Source organism: Lathyrus oleraceus, chromosome 7, assembly GCF_024323335.1.
Source record: "Lathyrus oleraceus cultivar Zhongwan6 chromosome 7, CAAS_Psat_ZW6_1.0, whole genome shotgun sequence".
Taxonomy (NCBI): Eukaryota; Viridiplantae; Streptophyta; class Magnoliopsida; order Fabales; family Fabaceae; genus Lathyrus; species Lathyrus oleraceus.
Window position 1 is genome coordinate 207,693,621 of NC_066585.1, and position 16,316 is coordinate 207,709,936.

Below are 16,316 nucleotides of genomic sequence, written 5' to 3' on the forward strand. Positions count from 1 at the left end.
AAAAAGGGGGTCATCAACCATGAAGGTTGGAAACAAAAGGATTATCAACCATGGCGGATGGAAAAAAAGATTCATCAACCATGAAGGTTGGAAACAAAAGATCATCAACCATCAAGGTCGAAAGCAAAAGGATTATCAACCACGAAGGTTGGGAAAAGATTCATCAATCATGAAGATTGGAAACAAAAGACCTACAACCATTATGGTTGGAAACAAAAGATTCATCAACCATGAAGGTTGGAAACAAAAGATTATCAACCATGAAGGTTAAAAAAAGATTCATCAACCATGAAGGTTGGGAACAAAAGGATTATCAACCATGACGGTTGGAAAAAGATTCATCAACCATGAAGGTCGGAAACAAAGAGATTATCAATTGTGATGGTCGAAGAAAGATTCATCAACCAAGAAGGTCGGGAACAAAGACATTATCAATCGTGATGGTCGGAAAAAGGATACCAAACAAACCAGGCTTTAAAATATGCCAAGCAGGTTAGATTTTGAGGGAAGTGCCAAACAAAATTATGCTTTAAATTATGCCAGGCTGGTTTGGAGATGCCAATAAAATATTGAACTTTGATTTTTCTGATTTGCACAATGTTATGCTAGATGAATGATATGCATGATTGAAGCGGTATAATTAGTACATGATGATGACCATATTCTCATACGGAGGGAGGTGGGAGTTTTGGGCTAGGATAAGGGTCGTACAAACGCGATTCTCCGACACCTACATCAGTTGTTGTCACACCTCTGGACTTGATAAGAGAATTTGTACCTTCGTAACCTACCTCTGCCATAGTCTATTGGGTATATATTGCCCCCGTTACAAGCCATGAATCAGTATTATTATATGAAGATCTCAATCTGGCTTGCCCCAACGTCTTGGAATTGTATCCCCTTGATTAACCATTTCCGGGAGTGATTCAGTTCTCCTGCTCTTGGGGTGACTTACCCCAATGCGAGCCTTGAAGTAACTTTGCCCATGTCTAGTTGATTCAGAGAGATTTTTCGAATCTCAACGTGGTTTCCCCAAATTGACTGAGTTATGAAGAGATATGTGCTTTTGGATATCAGAAGAAACATTTAACTTTCCCATTGTGTAAGCTTTCTTGATGTCAAGTGCCTGTTTCCAAGTAAAGAGTGTTCATTTTGAAAATGATAATTGTAATGTCATGCTCATGCAAGTTTTTAAATTCAAGTATGTTCACCAGGATTATGACATATTGTGAATGAATCGCTAATTAGAATGCCATACAATATCAATACAAATGACAAGCAAATCTTTAAGAGTCATCTTTGACGCGATCTTACCATAGTATGCTTTCGAAATAAACCTTGCTTCAATTAGGTCTTTTGAGGGTTGTAACGTGGGTTGGTTCACGGTTTCAGAAAGAAAGGATATAAGGCTTAAAACCTATTCTAACTCATATGTTCTCCAGTCATACGTTCAATTAGCTCGAAACAAACGTTCATCTTTCATAAAAGGATTTTGGATAATAGTAATGATGGTTATGAAACCCAATGATACTTTGGAGTGACAATCACTCACCTTTTGCTTTTGTTTGCAGTCACACATATTTTCTCTTGCTGAGGAATTTTTCATTGATCCTTTTGTTCATTTGTTTTGGCTTTCCCTTATTTTGCCTGGACTAATCCTTCGGGTTTGCAGTCCACCGGATGCCCTAACTTTTGCCTAAGTCAATCTTGTTTTCAAGTTCTTGACTTAGCGGACTTTCTTTTCGCTTTTAATTTTCATTATTTTTCATATTTTTTTGTATTGGAGCAAATCCTGTGACATTTGCTTGCATGATTTGTTGCAAGAGCTATGATTGTCTCACTCCTTTTTTTAGTAATGGATAACCTTTGTGAATTTTCGATTAAATCCTCTTGAGAGGGATAGGATATGATTGATCCTTTGATGAGATGTTCATCTTATGAATTTTGAACGCAAGGTCAAACTAACTGAAGACTACCCTGCCCCTGGTTAAAATTAAGGGTTTTATGTATAGAAAGAAACTCCTACTTCAAGGCCCAAAGGGGTTGACTTTGGATTATTTTCCTTATACCTCTGGTGTTTAGGGATTTAAAACAATGCCTTACATCATCAGCGAGGTTTTATTCAAAACCATACAAATATTGATCTTGCGCATTTTGATTGCATCATTCTCTTCTGACTTTGCTTGAAAATTAGTCTGATACTGATAAATAAAATATGAGTGAACACAAATGGATTTAATCAAAACATGCACGTTTATTTCATTATCATTATCATCTGAAAACCAAACAATGTTTTACAAATGAACAACAACTAACAAACAAGAAAAGATTACAAATAATTTTTTTTTGAATAATATGATATTGTTGATATGACTAAACTTGATATTCATCCACGAAGGTAAACGAATATGAGCATTCTCCACCAATAACTGCATCCACCACTTGTCCACTGTGATGTGGCAACAAGTTATTTTTGACATTGGGCCCTGCGTCAGAGAAAGACAATACGTCTTGGTCAATGAACTCCTTCACCCTAGATTTGAGAGGCCAACAATCCTCTGTAGAATGTCCTATATGCCCGACATGGTAGGCACATGAGGCATTAGGATTATGCTTTGCATGATAAGGGAAAGTGGCAGATGAGATTTCTTTTGGCACAATTGCCCCCATGTGGACAATATATGGCACCAATTGTGAATAAGGCATAGGAATCTGGTCATACTGACGTTTACTATTCCTACTATTATTCCCACGACAATTCTACCACTGACCCTTATCATTCTGAGGCTGCTAACTCGCAGCAGCTCGAGCCTGTGGAGGCTGCTGATACTGAGGTTGGTACGGAGGTTGCGGATATTTAGCAACGAGGATGTATGGACAAGGGTAGTATGACACATGAGCCATATGAGCTTGAATTTGAGGTTGGACACTTGCTATCACAACACTTGCCTCAACCTCATTCTTCTTAACAAAACCCTGAGATTTCTTGGCCACTGTTTGATTATCAATGCTGTAAATCTTCCCTGTTTTCATCCCATTCTCAATGCATTCTCCAATGGTTACTATGCCAACAAAATTGGACGACGAACTACCGACCATCTTCTCATAATACATATCTTGAAGAGTTCTCATGAAAATATCAACCAAGTTGGCATCTGTCAGTGCATGCCTAACTCCCGAAACCATTTCACGCCACCTCTGAGCGTATTCTTTGAATGTTTCACTCCTCTTGCATGCTTGGTTTTGCAACTGTAACCTGGTGGGAGGCATATCCAGGTTATACTTGTATTGCTTCAGAAAGGCTTTAGACAAGTCCTTCCATGACCCTATTTTACTGCACTCCAAGCTCATGTCCCAATCTAAGGATGCTCAAATAGGTTGTTCTGAAAACAATGTATAAGCAGCTCATCATTGTCAATGCAGGATGCCATCTTCCTACAATACATAATAACATGGCTTATGGGACAACTTAAACCCTTGTACTTTGACAAGTATGAAGTTTTGAACTTCTGAGGAAACACCACGTTGGGAACTAAGCATAAATCCTTAGCATCCATACCGTAAGCAGGAAACCCTCAATGGCTCTTACCCTTTCATCTAATAATCGATAGTCTGCCAGTCTATTCTGATTTGTACCAAAAGCAATCTGACTAGCAGTCTAAAGATTATTTTGATGATTTGGGGGTTGAACACCTTGAGAAGTTTCCTGAGCAAGGATTGGAGGAGAAGCAAATTGGGGATACACCTGAGGATACATCATTCCGCTGATTAATCATCTGACCAGTAGTCTGACCGTACTGGCCCCCATATGGAGTGTAGGGTGCCCTAAAATAGACAAATGGAGGTACCACAGTAGAAGACGCCTCAGGATAAGGAGGAGGTATCTGAACTCCTTGATTCAAATTCTGGACAGTAGGTTGATTAGCCTGATGAGGAACATGAAAATGAAGGCGAGGACATTTGTATTCATCTTTGTTATCATCAGGAGTTTCAACAGTAATTGGACCAGAAGTCTGAAGAGCCTGTTCCTAGTTGATCTTATGGTTGTAAACACCAACCATCTAAGGAGAGTGAATGGTCATGTCCCAAGGATGGGCAATAACGTTCCCATTGGTCAGAGGCACAACAAAAGATTGATATGGAATATAAGCATTCCCATTAGCAAATTAGGGAGTAAAATTTGGAGGAAACCCCCATGGATAGGCAGTAGCATGCCTGCTAGGACCAGGATGACAGATGGGTTGGCTTACCACTGGTTGGATCATAGTATTAACAACAATATCAGTAGAATTAGTGACAACAATAGCAGCACCAATAACCACAACAGTAGCAGGATTGGTAGAAGTGGTAGAGGTAGTAACCTTCTGAGCTTGAAGGTACTCCATTATAATGTTCATGTTACCTTGGAATATATCCATATTTCCTTGTAATTGAGCCAAGGTTTCCCTGTATGTAACATTCTCATGTTCAATATCTTCCATAATCTTCAATTTATTAGCTCCCGTGAAGTACTGATGTCGAAGAGTCGTCATCTTTCTGGTTGAGAAAAGGACAATGTGAGCTCTTTTTGATTCACAAGCATGAGATGTAAATGAATGAATGCACATGTTGGGGATGGAATGCAAATAATTATGCAACATCCATAGATTCAAAGCCTTACCGGTCTAGAAACTCAGGTTCAAAAGTCCGACATATATACAACAATGCAAAAATGATATGCAATAATGTATATTAACAACATAACACAAACCGGATAATCTGCGTATACTTCCTGATGCAGGATCAAAGGTCTGATGTATCCATGAGAATAAAGGTATGTAGAGTCTATGGTTTCCTACAAAAAAAATCCATATCCCCTCACATGTAGGTTTTAGTCTTCAAAAGGTAGTTCCTAGAAGGTTTCCAGAGTCGTCGATCCAAAATGAAAATACCCTACCGTAGCGAATTCTCGCAGGACAAAAGTACTTCCAAGTGAATCTAGTATGGTTGTGGTTCTCGTGTCAACCTAACGCATGACACGTAAGTCAACACGATTATCCACGAGTATATCATGTGTATGTACTCAGATCAGGTATAGAGCTTCTCTCATGTAGCATAACCTCAACCCAACTGAGAGTATATAGCAAATATCCATTACAAAATGAATATTTAAAGCAATAAAGAATGCGATAAACAACATAAAATAAAGCAATTAAAGCATGAAGATAAACACCCAAACAAGAAAAGAAAGCAAACAAAACTAGGTTTAACTCATACTTGACTAAGAAAGGACTCCCCAGCAGAGTCGCCAGCTGAAGCTGGGGAGTCTCAAGAAGAGATCCCCAACTACAAGTTATCCCGAACAGAGCCGCCAGTTGAAGTTGGGGAGTCTCAAGAAGAGACCCCTAAGTGTAAGCTATCCCCATTAGAGTCGCCAACTGAAGCTAGCGGAAATATACCCAAACGCATCATATGCTCGAAGGTACAACAGAGTCGCCACCGAACTTTATTTATTCGCGAAGGAAAGGGAAAACATCAATAAAACCCGAGGGAAGAGAAAACGGGTAAGGAAGTTGGTTATGTAAGGGGAACGTATTAGCATCCCTCACATCTTTTATACTCAACGAGAACTATTTTGATTGCTTTATGCTCGGATGAGTGTTATATATAAAGGTTACTCACAAAAGTATAAAGTGGAAAAAAGAAAGGAATAAATAAAGTGCTTAGAGAGGATTTGGGCACTCATGCCTACGTATCCTTATATTGTAATAAGAAATTCAGATCTCCGTAGTTCATAGAACTAATGGTGAGAGGTGAAAAAAAGAGTGATAATAACTATGGTTTGAAATAAAGGATTATATGGTTTGACTCCAAAAAGGGATGAATTTTGAACCAAAAAGTAAAATTGGCATGAATCAATATGTGGGGATCCTAAGGCATGTAACCACTATATATGGTTTGTCTGAAAACAAGGAGAATTAAGTGTTTGACGTAAAGGTAAACATCTTTTGGTTCAAAGGCAGACACTGAATGAAGCTCAAAGAAATAATGTATTTGGCTCAACGATAGTATATCATATGAAGTGAATGAAGGTAGATGATATAGAATGGAGGTAGTGAATAGTGAATAATGGAAATGAATGGTAATGTAGAGAAATAATTAAGGTAGAAAGAAACTGAAAGGTTTGGTAAAAATGACAGAAAGTATGATTTGGAACCAAAAAATAAGGGTATTATTGGAATCCATAAAGGAAATGGTAATTAAAACCTAAGAGTAAAGACGACATGAACTAATATGTGGGGGGCCAAAGACATGGTACCACTATATGGAAAGGCCGAAAACAAAGAGAATTAAATATTTTGCAATAAGCCAAACAACTCTTAGTACAAAGGTGGATAATTGTCCTAAAAGGGTATATATGGAATTCTAAAGAAATATGATGTTTGGTTTCAAAGAGAGACAATGTGTCACTCAGATGAATGGTTATGATTGAAGATGGATGAATGGATCACGAAAGACATGAATGGATCCCTAAGGCAAGAGAAAGAATAATTATGCTCTCCAAGGGTCCAAAGCCTTATGCCTACATACTCTCACCGTGTAATGAGAAAGTTAGAACTTCGTAGTTTGTGGAACTACGAAAACAAAGAAAAAAGAGATTTAAGTGATGAAAAGTATAACTTGTATCAAATGACAATGGTAGCATGAGAACCCATAAAGGTAAATGAAATTTGAACCAAGGAGTATAGGTGACATGAACCAATAAGTGGGGGGCCTAAGGCATGGTACCACTATATATGGTTGAACCGAATACAAAGAGAATTAAATGTTTGCCGACGAGACAAACAACTTTAGGTTCACAATGTGAGTACTGATAAATTTACCTAAAAGGATATGTATGGGACGCAAGGGAAAATGATGTTTGGTCCAAGGAAATAGTAAATCACTGTAGGGGAACAGATAATCTGAAACCAAAAGATAGTGGTATATTGAATCCATGAATGAATAAACTCTGAACCTAAGAGTAAACAAGCATAAACCAATAAGTGGGGGGCCTAAGGCATGGTACCACTGTATTGAAATGGCAAAAAACAAAGAGAATTAAGTATTCACCGATGAGACAAACATCTCTTGGTTAAAAGGTGAGCATTGGTTATTGACCCAAAGGTATACAAGGAATCCTCACCGATAAGGTATTTTGACCCAAAGGTATACTAATGGTGAGAGGTGAAAAAAAGAGTGATAATAACTATGGTTTGAAATAAAGGATTATATGGTTTGACTCCAAAAAGGGATGAATTTTGAACCAAAAAGTAAAATTGGCATGAATCAATATGTGGGGATCCTAAGGCATGTAACCACTATATATGGTTTGTCTGAAAACAAGGAGAATTAAGTGTTTGACGTAAAGGTAAACATCTTTTGGTTCAAAGGCAGACACTGAATGAAGCTCAAAGAAATAATGTATTTGGCTCAACGATAGTATATCATATGAAGTGAATGAAGGTAGATGATATAGAATGGAGGTAGTGAATAGTTAATAATGGAAATGAATGGTAATGTAGAGAAATAATTAAGGTAGAAAGAAACTGAAAGGTTTGGTAAAAATGACAGAAAGTATGATTTGGAACCAAAAAATAAGGGTATTATTGGAATCCATAAAGGAAATGGTAATTAAAACTTAAGAGTAAAGACGACATGAACTAATATGTGGGGGGCCAAAGACATGGTACCACTATATGGAAAGGCCGAAAACAAAGAGAATTAAATATTTTGCAATAAGCCAAACAACTCTTAGTACAAAGGTGGATAATTGTCCTAAAAGGGTATATATGGAATTCTAAAGAAATATGATGTTTGGTTTCAAAGAGAGACAATGTGTCACTCAGATGAATGGTTATGATTGAAGATGGATGAATGGATCACGAAAGACATGAATGGATCCCTAAGGCAGAAGAAAGAATAATTATGCTCTCCAAGGGTCCAAAGCCTTATGCCTACATACTCTCACCGTGTAATGAGAAAGTTAGAACTTCGTAGTTTGTGGAACTACGAAAACAAAGAAAAAAGAGATTTAAGTGATGAAAAGTATAACTTGTATCAAATGACAATGGTAGCATGAGAACCCATAAAGGTAAATGAAATTTGAACCAAGGAGTATAGGTGACATGAACCAATAAGTGGGGGGCCTAAGGCATGGTACCACTATATATGGTTGAACCGAATACAAAGAGAATTAAATGTTTGCCGACGAGACAAACAACTTTAGGTTCACAATGTGAGTACTGATAAATTTACCTAAAAGGATATGTATGGGACGCAAGGGAAAATGATGTTTGGTCCAAGGAAACAGTAAATCACTGTAGGGGAACAGATAATCTGAAACCAAAAGATAGTGGTATATTGATTCCATGAATGAATAAACACTGAACCTAAGAGTACACAAGCATAAACCAATAAGTGGGGGGCCTAAGGCATGGTACCACTGTATTAAAATGGCAAAAAACAAAGAGAATTAAGTATTCACCGATGAGACAAACATCTCTTGGTTAAAAGGTGAGCATTGGTTATTGACCCAAAGGTATACAAGGAATCCTCACCGATAAGGTATTTTGACCCAAAGGTATACTAATGGTGAGAGGTGAAAAAAAGAGTGATAATAACTATGGTTTGAAATAAAGGATTATATGGTTTGACTCCAAAAAGGGATGAATTTTGAACCAAAAAGTAAAATTGGCATGAATCAATATGTGGGGATCCTAAGGCATGTAACCACTATATATGGTTTGTCTGAAAACAAGGAGAATTAAGTGTTTGACGTAAAGGTAAACATCTTTTGGTTCAAAGGCAGACACTGAATGAAGCTCAAAGAAATAATGTATTTGGCTCAACGATAGTATATCATATGAAGTGAATGAAGGTAGATGATATAGAATGGAGGTAGTGAATAGTGAATAATGGAAATGAATGGTAATGTAGAGAAATAATTAAGGTAGAAAGAAACTGAAAGGTTTGGTAAAAATGACAGAAAGTATGATTTGGAACCAAAAAATAAGGGTATTATTGGAATCCATAAAGGAAATGGTAATTAAAACCTAAGAGTAAAGACGACATGAACTAATATGTGGGGGGCCAAAGACATGGTACCACTATATGGAAAGGCCGAAAACAAAGAGAATTAAATATTTTGCAATAAGCCAAACAACTCTTAGTACAAAGGTGGATAATTGTCCTAAAAGGGTATATATGGAATTCTAAAGAAATATGATGTTTGGTTTCAAAGAGAGACAATGTGTCACTCAGATGAATGGTTATGATTGAAGATGGATGAATGGATCACGAAAGACATGAATGGATCCCTAAGGCAGAAGAAAGAATAATTATGCTCTCCAAGGGTCCAAAGCCTTATGCCTACATACTCTCACCGTGTAATGAGAAAGTTAGAACTTCGTAGTTTGTGGAACTACGAAAACAAAGAAAAAAGAGATTTAAGTGATGAAAAGTATAACTTGTATCAAATGACAATGGTAGCATGAGAACCCATAAAGGTAAATGAAATTTGAACCAAGGAGTATAGGTGACATGAACCAATAAGTGGGGGGCCTAAGGCATGGTACCACTATATATGGTTGAACCTTATACAAAGAGAATTAAATGTTTGCCGACGAGACAAACCACTTTAGGTTCACAATGTGAGTACTGATAAATTTACCTAAAAGGATATGTATGGGACGCAAGGGAAAATGATGTTTGGTCCAAGGAAACAGTAAATCACTGTAGGGGAACAGATAATCTGAAACCAAAAGATAGTGGTATATTGAATCCATGAATGAATAAACTCTGAACCTAAGAGTAAACAAGCATAAACCAATAAGTGGGGGGCCTAAGGCATGGTACCACTGTATTGAAATGGCAAAAAACAAAGAGAATTAAGTATTCACCGATGAGACAAACATCTCTTGGTTAAAAGGTGAGCATTGGTTATTGACCCAAAGGTATACAAGGAATCCTCACCGATAAGGTATTTTGACCCAAAGGTATACTAATGGTGAGAGGTGAAAAAAAGAGTGATAATAACTATGGTTTGAAATAAAGGATTGTATGGTTTGACTCCAAAAAGGGATGAATTTTGAACCAAAAAGTAAAATTGGCATGAATCAATATGTGGGGATCCTAAGGCATGTAACCACTATATATGGTTTGTCTGAAAACAAGGAGAATTAAGTGTTTGACGTAAAGGTAAACATCTTTTGGTTCAAAGGCAGACACTGAATGAAGCTCAAAGAAATAATGTATTTGGCTCAACGATAGTATATCATATGAAGTGAATGAAGGTAGATGATATAGAATGGAGGTAGTGAATAGTGAATAATGGAAATGAATGGTAATGTAGAGAAATAATTAAGGTAGAAAGAAACTGAAAGGTTTGGTAAAAATGACAGAAAGTATGATTTGGAACCAAAAAATAAGGGTATTATTGGAATCCATAAAGGAAATGGTAATTAAAACCTAAGAGTAAAGACGACATGAACTAATATGTGGGGGGCCAAAGACATGGTACCACTATATGGAAAGACCGAAAACAAAGAGAATTAAATATTTTGCAATAAGCCAAACAACTCTTAGTACAAAGGTGGATAATTGTCCTAAAAGGGTATATATGGAATTCTAAAGAAATATGATGTTTGGTTTCAAAGAGAGACAATGTGTCACTCAGATGAATGGTTATGATTGAAGATGGATGAATGGATCACGAAAGACATGAATGGATCCCTAAGGCAGAAGAAAGAATAATTATGCTCTCCAAGGGTCCAAAGCCTTATGCCTACATACTCTCACCGTGTAATGAGAAAGTTAGAACTTCGTAGTTTGTGGAACTACGAAAACAAAGAAAAAAGAGATTTAAGTGATGAAAAGTATAACTTGTATCAAATGACAATGGTAGCATGAGAACCCATAAAGGTAAATGAAATTTGAACCAAGGAGTATAGGTGACATGAACCAATAAGTGGGGGGCCTAATGTAACACCCCGATAATAATAAAATAATTATTTAAATTGAGTTAATAATATATTTATTAATTTAATTAAATAATTGGAATTATTATTATTATTATTTTTGGGAATTATTGAATTATTATTATTATTGGAATAATATAATTTGGAAAATATATAAGTTGGAATAAGGAAAAAGAGTCCATTTTGTAAAGAAAAGGTTTTTACGTGAAAAAGCAGAGAAGCGATCGTGAAAGAGGAAGAGCGAGAGGAAGAAGGTTGGAGAAGAGAAGAGCTTGGAGCTTGAGATTCGCCGGATTAACTCAGGTAAGGGGGGTTTATCGTCGATTAATGGGTATTATGGGATAATATGTGATGGGTAGTGATAAGCCGTTAATTTGACCCTAATTGGGATTTTTGATGCTAAAGAATTGAGTTGGATAAATTGTATTTAGACTGTAATTGAATCTGTGTTTGGGTTAGTTGTGAAATTCCGAACGTATAGCTTTTTACGGAATCGGAATCGGAGGTCCGGAAGTCCTCCAACGGCGGAAAATGCGGAGAATTCTGCATTCTGCCTTGTGTTAGCGCAGGAACTGCTGTTTTGTCTGCGTTAACCGGTTAACCCAGGGCGTTAACCGGTTAACACTGTTGCGAATTGTGAAATTGGTGCTGTTTTGCCTGCGTTAACCGGTTAACCCAGAGCGTTAACCGGTTAACACTGTTAAGTTTTGGGCAGTGAGCGTGTTTTGCCTGCGTTAACCGGTTAACCCAGGGCGTTAACCGGTTAACACTGTTGCAGAGTGGAAAAATTGGCTTTTTAATGTTGTGTACATAATTGAGAGTTGGCCTATGTTGGCGTATGATGTAATAGGGATTATTTCCCGCTGTTTTGAGCAGTATAGGTATTAGTAGAGTGTGCTAATACTGTGTTTAATTGATTGACATGATAATGATGTGTTGATACATGTGTTGATGATGTATGATGATATGCATAATGCTATGAATGCATATATTATGCATGTATTTGTGAATGGACTGTTGTATGGCTTAGAGTGTGAGCATATGTCCATTGTGAATTGTTGTTGATGCTGCATTGCTAGATGATTAGCGTGCATAGCATAGCCTTCGGGGCTGTAGCTAATTCCCATGGTGAGGAATTAGTGAGTGAACCATTGTGGGTTTGTTGTTGATGTTTGCATGCTAGATGATTAGTGTGCATAGTCTAGCCTTCGGGGCTGTAGCTAATTCCCATGGTGAGGAATTAGTGAGTGAGTCACTAGGTCTCAAATGAGTGGGACTAGTGAGCTTAGTAGCCGTATCTGGAGGGATCGGTGAGCTTGAACTATATGTTCAAGAATAGTCGGTACCGCATGTGTGGAGTCTCATTGCATAATGTATGTATGGCGTATAATATGAATGGATGTATTCCAATATTATACGTGTGTTTATGTTGTTATGGAGTATGATTTGAGATTATACTTGTGCTTTATGTTGGTGTTGAGTATGATGTTGAGCTGATGTGCTGTTACTGATTGTATGTTGCGATTAGGGTGATTAATGTGTTAAATTACTTAACATGACATTATATTCTATAATGCTTATTATATTGATTGAGGAACTCACCCTTACAACTATTTTTCAGGTAACGAGAAATGAGTTGAGTAGAAGCGAATGTTTGGAGTCTAGTGTAGTCTCCTTAGTGGGTCGTGCTCTGATAGATGTAACATCGGGATGGGATGTTTTATGTTGTTGAATAATTTACATGTGAATGTTACATGTTTTACATGATTGAGGAGATCTCTATCCGCTGCGTTTTATGCAAATGTTTATGTTTTGAATTAATAAAAGAGCATGACCGTTATATTGTTGAATGGTGTGAATATTATGTGTGACACCCTTGAATGGCATAATTACTCTGAATTGTTATATGTTTATTATTTTTAATTAAATATTTGGGGTATTTTAGAAGGGTGTTACATTAGTGGTATCAGAGCATAGTCGGTCGAGTCGAGTCGTAATTATTCAGTTTCCCTGTACGGGATAGGTGTTGTGTAACCCTATTAGTACTTATTGTTTTAACTTGTTGGGTTTTCAGAATAGAGATGGCTGGAAGAGGTAGAGATGATGCTGCGATTGCTGAGGCTCTGGGTATGCTAGCTGGAGTACTTGGAGGAAATCCGAATGTTGTGGGAATGGGAGCTGCTCGTCAACTGAGTGAGTTCCAGAAGAACAATCCTCCAATGTTCAAGGGAGCATACAATCCAGATGGCGCTCAGAAGTGGTTGAAGGAGATCGAGAGGATCTTCCGAGTAACTGAGTGTGCCGATAACCAGAAGGTCAGATTCGGTACGCATATGCTGTCAGAGGAAGCTGATGATTGGTGGGTTGCTACCCGCACTGAGTTGGAAACTGCTGGTAATGCTGAGATCTCTTGGGATGTATTCAGAGAGAGATTCCTGAGGAAGTACTTTCCAGAAGATGTCAGAGGAAAGAAGGAGATAGAATTCTTAGAGTTGAAGCAGGGTAACAGGTCTGTTACGGAGTATGCTGCTAAGTTCACAGAACTGTCGAAGTATTACACTCCCTATAATGAGGCTGCTGGAGAATTTTCGAAATGTGTGAAGTTTGAGAACGGGTTGCGTCCTGAGATCAAACAGGCTATTGGATATCAACGGATCAGAGTGTTTTCTGACTTGGTTGACTGTTGCAGGATTTTTGAACAGGATTCCAAAGCCAGAGCAGAGAGCTATCAACAGAGAGTTGATAGGAAAGGCAAGAATCAGAATGATCGTGGAAAACCGTATGCAGCTGGCAAAGGTTTCCAGAAGCAGGGTGGGATGAAGAGGCCTAGTGGGGGAGACTCTAGTGCCCCTGCTAAGTGTTATAGATGTGGTCGGGCTGGACATCGTGTCCATGAGTGTACCAGTGCTGAGATGAAGTGTTTCAAGTGTGGCAAAGGTGGTCATTTGGCTGCAGAGTGCCGGTTGAAGACTGTAATTTGTTTCAACTGTGGAGAGGTGGGTCATATCAGTCCACAGTGTCCTAAGCCGAAGAAAGAGAATCAGTCAGGAGGCAAGGTCTTTGCTTTATCGGGTTCTGAGACTTTTGCAGATGATCGTTTGATCCGAGGTACGTGTTATATTAATGGCTTTCCTCTTGTAGCTATTATTGACACCGGTGCTACTCATTCCTTTATATCTTTGGATTGTGTTGTGAAACTTAAGTTAGAGATATCTGAGATGCATGGTAGTATGGTGATTGATACTCCTGCGAAGGGTTCAGTGACTACTACGTCAGTTTGTTTGAATTGTCCTTTGAGTATTTTTGGTAGAGACTTTGGGATAGACCTTGTGTGTCTTCCACTAGTGCAGATTGATGTTATCTTGGGAATGAACTGGTTGGTGTTTAACCGAGTTTCTATCAACTGTTTTGACAAGACTGTGATATTTCCTGAGATTGAAGAAGGAAAGAGTTTGTTTCTATCAGCCAGACAGGTGAATGAGGAAGTCGCAGATGGGGCAGAGTTGTTTATGCTGTTAGCGACTTTGGAGGCTAAAGATAAACCGGTGATTTGCGATCTAGCCGTGGTGTGTGATTTTCCTGATGTGTTTCCGGAAGAGGTGAATGAATTTCCGCCAGAGCGTGAAGTTGAGTTCTCGATTGATTTGGTACCTGGTACTAGGCCGATATCGATGGCTCCTTACCGTATGTCTGCTGTTGAGTTAGCTGAATTGAAGAGTCAGTTGGAAGATCTGTTGGACAAGAAATTCATTCGTCCGAGTGTGTCACCGTGGGGTGCACCAGTGTTATTGGTTAAGAAGAAAGAAGGTACTATGAGGTTGTGTGTGGACTACATGCAACTGAATAAAGTGACGATCAAGAATCGGTATCCTTTGCCGAGGATTGATGATTTGATGGATCAGTTGGTTGGTGCAAATGTGTTCAGCAAGATAGATTTGAGATCTGGGTATCATCAGATACGTGTGAAAACTGAGGATATTCAGAAGACTGCTTTCAGAACAAGGTATGGACATTATGAGTATTCTGTAATGCCTTTTGGTGTGACTAATGCGCCTGGAGTATTCATGGAGTATATGAATAGGATTTTCCAGCCGTATCTGGACAAGTTTGTTGTGGTGTTTATTGACGATATTTTGGTGTATTCGAAATCTGAAGAAGAGCATGCTGAACATTTGAGAGTGGTTTTAGAAGTTCTACGAGAAAAGAAGTTATTTGCTAAACTCTCTAAATGTGAATTTTGGTTAGAGGAGGTTAGTTTTCTTGGTCATGTGATTTCAAGAGGTGGTGTTGTTGTTGATCCTTCTAAGATAGAAGCGGTATCTAAGTGGGAAGCTCCTAAGTCTGTTGCTGAAATTCGAAGTTTCCTTGGTTTGGCTGGTTATTATAGGAAGTTCATTGAGGGATTTTCTAAGTTGGCGTTACCATTGACGATGTTGACCAGAAAAGGGCAAGCATTTGTTTGGGACTCAAAGTGTGAAGAAGGTTTCCAAGAGTTAAAGAGGAGGTTGACTACTGCTCCTATTTTGATATTACCGAGTTCGTCGGAATCATTTGAGGTTTACTGTGATGCTTCATTGTTGGGTTTGGGTGGTGTGTTGATGCAGAATAAGCAGGTTATAGCTTATGCTTCGAGACAGCTGAGGGTTCATGAGAGGAACTATCCGACGCACGATTTAGAGTTGGCAGCTGTGGTATTTGTTCTGAAGTTATGGAGACATTATTTGTACGGGTCAAGATTTGAGGTTTTCAGTGACCATAAAAGTTTAAAGTATTTGTTTGATCAGAAAGAGCTGAATATGAGACAGAGGAGATGGTTAGAATTTCTGAAGGATTATGACTTTGGTTTGAATTACCATCCGGGTAAAGCAAATGTAGTGGCTGATGCATTAAGTCGGAAATCATTGCATATGTCTATGTTAATGGTTAAGGAATTGGATTTGATTGAGCAGTTTAGAGACTTGAGTTTGGTGTGTGAGAGTACTCACAAGAGTGTTAAATTGGGAATGTTGAAGTTAACGAGTAATATTTTGGATGAGATTAGAGAGGGTCAGAAATCCGATGCGCTTTTGGTTGATAAGTTGACTTTAGTGAATCAAGGTCAAGGTGGTGAATTCGGAGTTGATGAGAATGGTGTTTTGAAATTTGGTAATCGGGTGTGTATTCCGGATGTTACCGAACTTAAGAAGAGTATTCTTGAAGAAGGACATCGTAGTGGCTTGAGTATCCATCCTGGGGCTACGAAGATGTATCATGATTTGAAGAAGTTATTTTGGTGGCCGGGAATGAAAAGAGAAATTGCGAGTTTTGTTTATTCTTGTT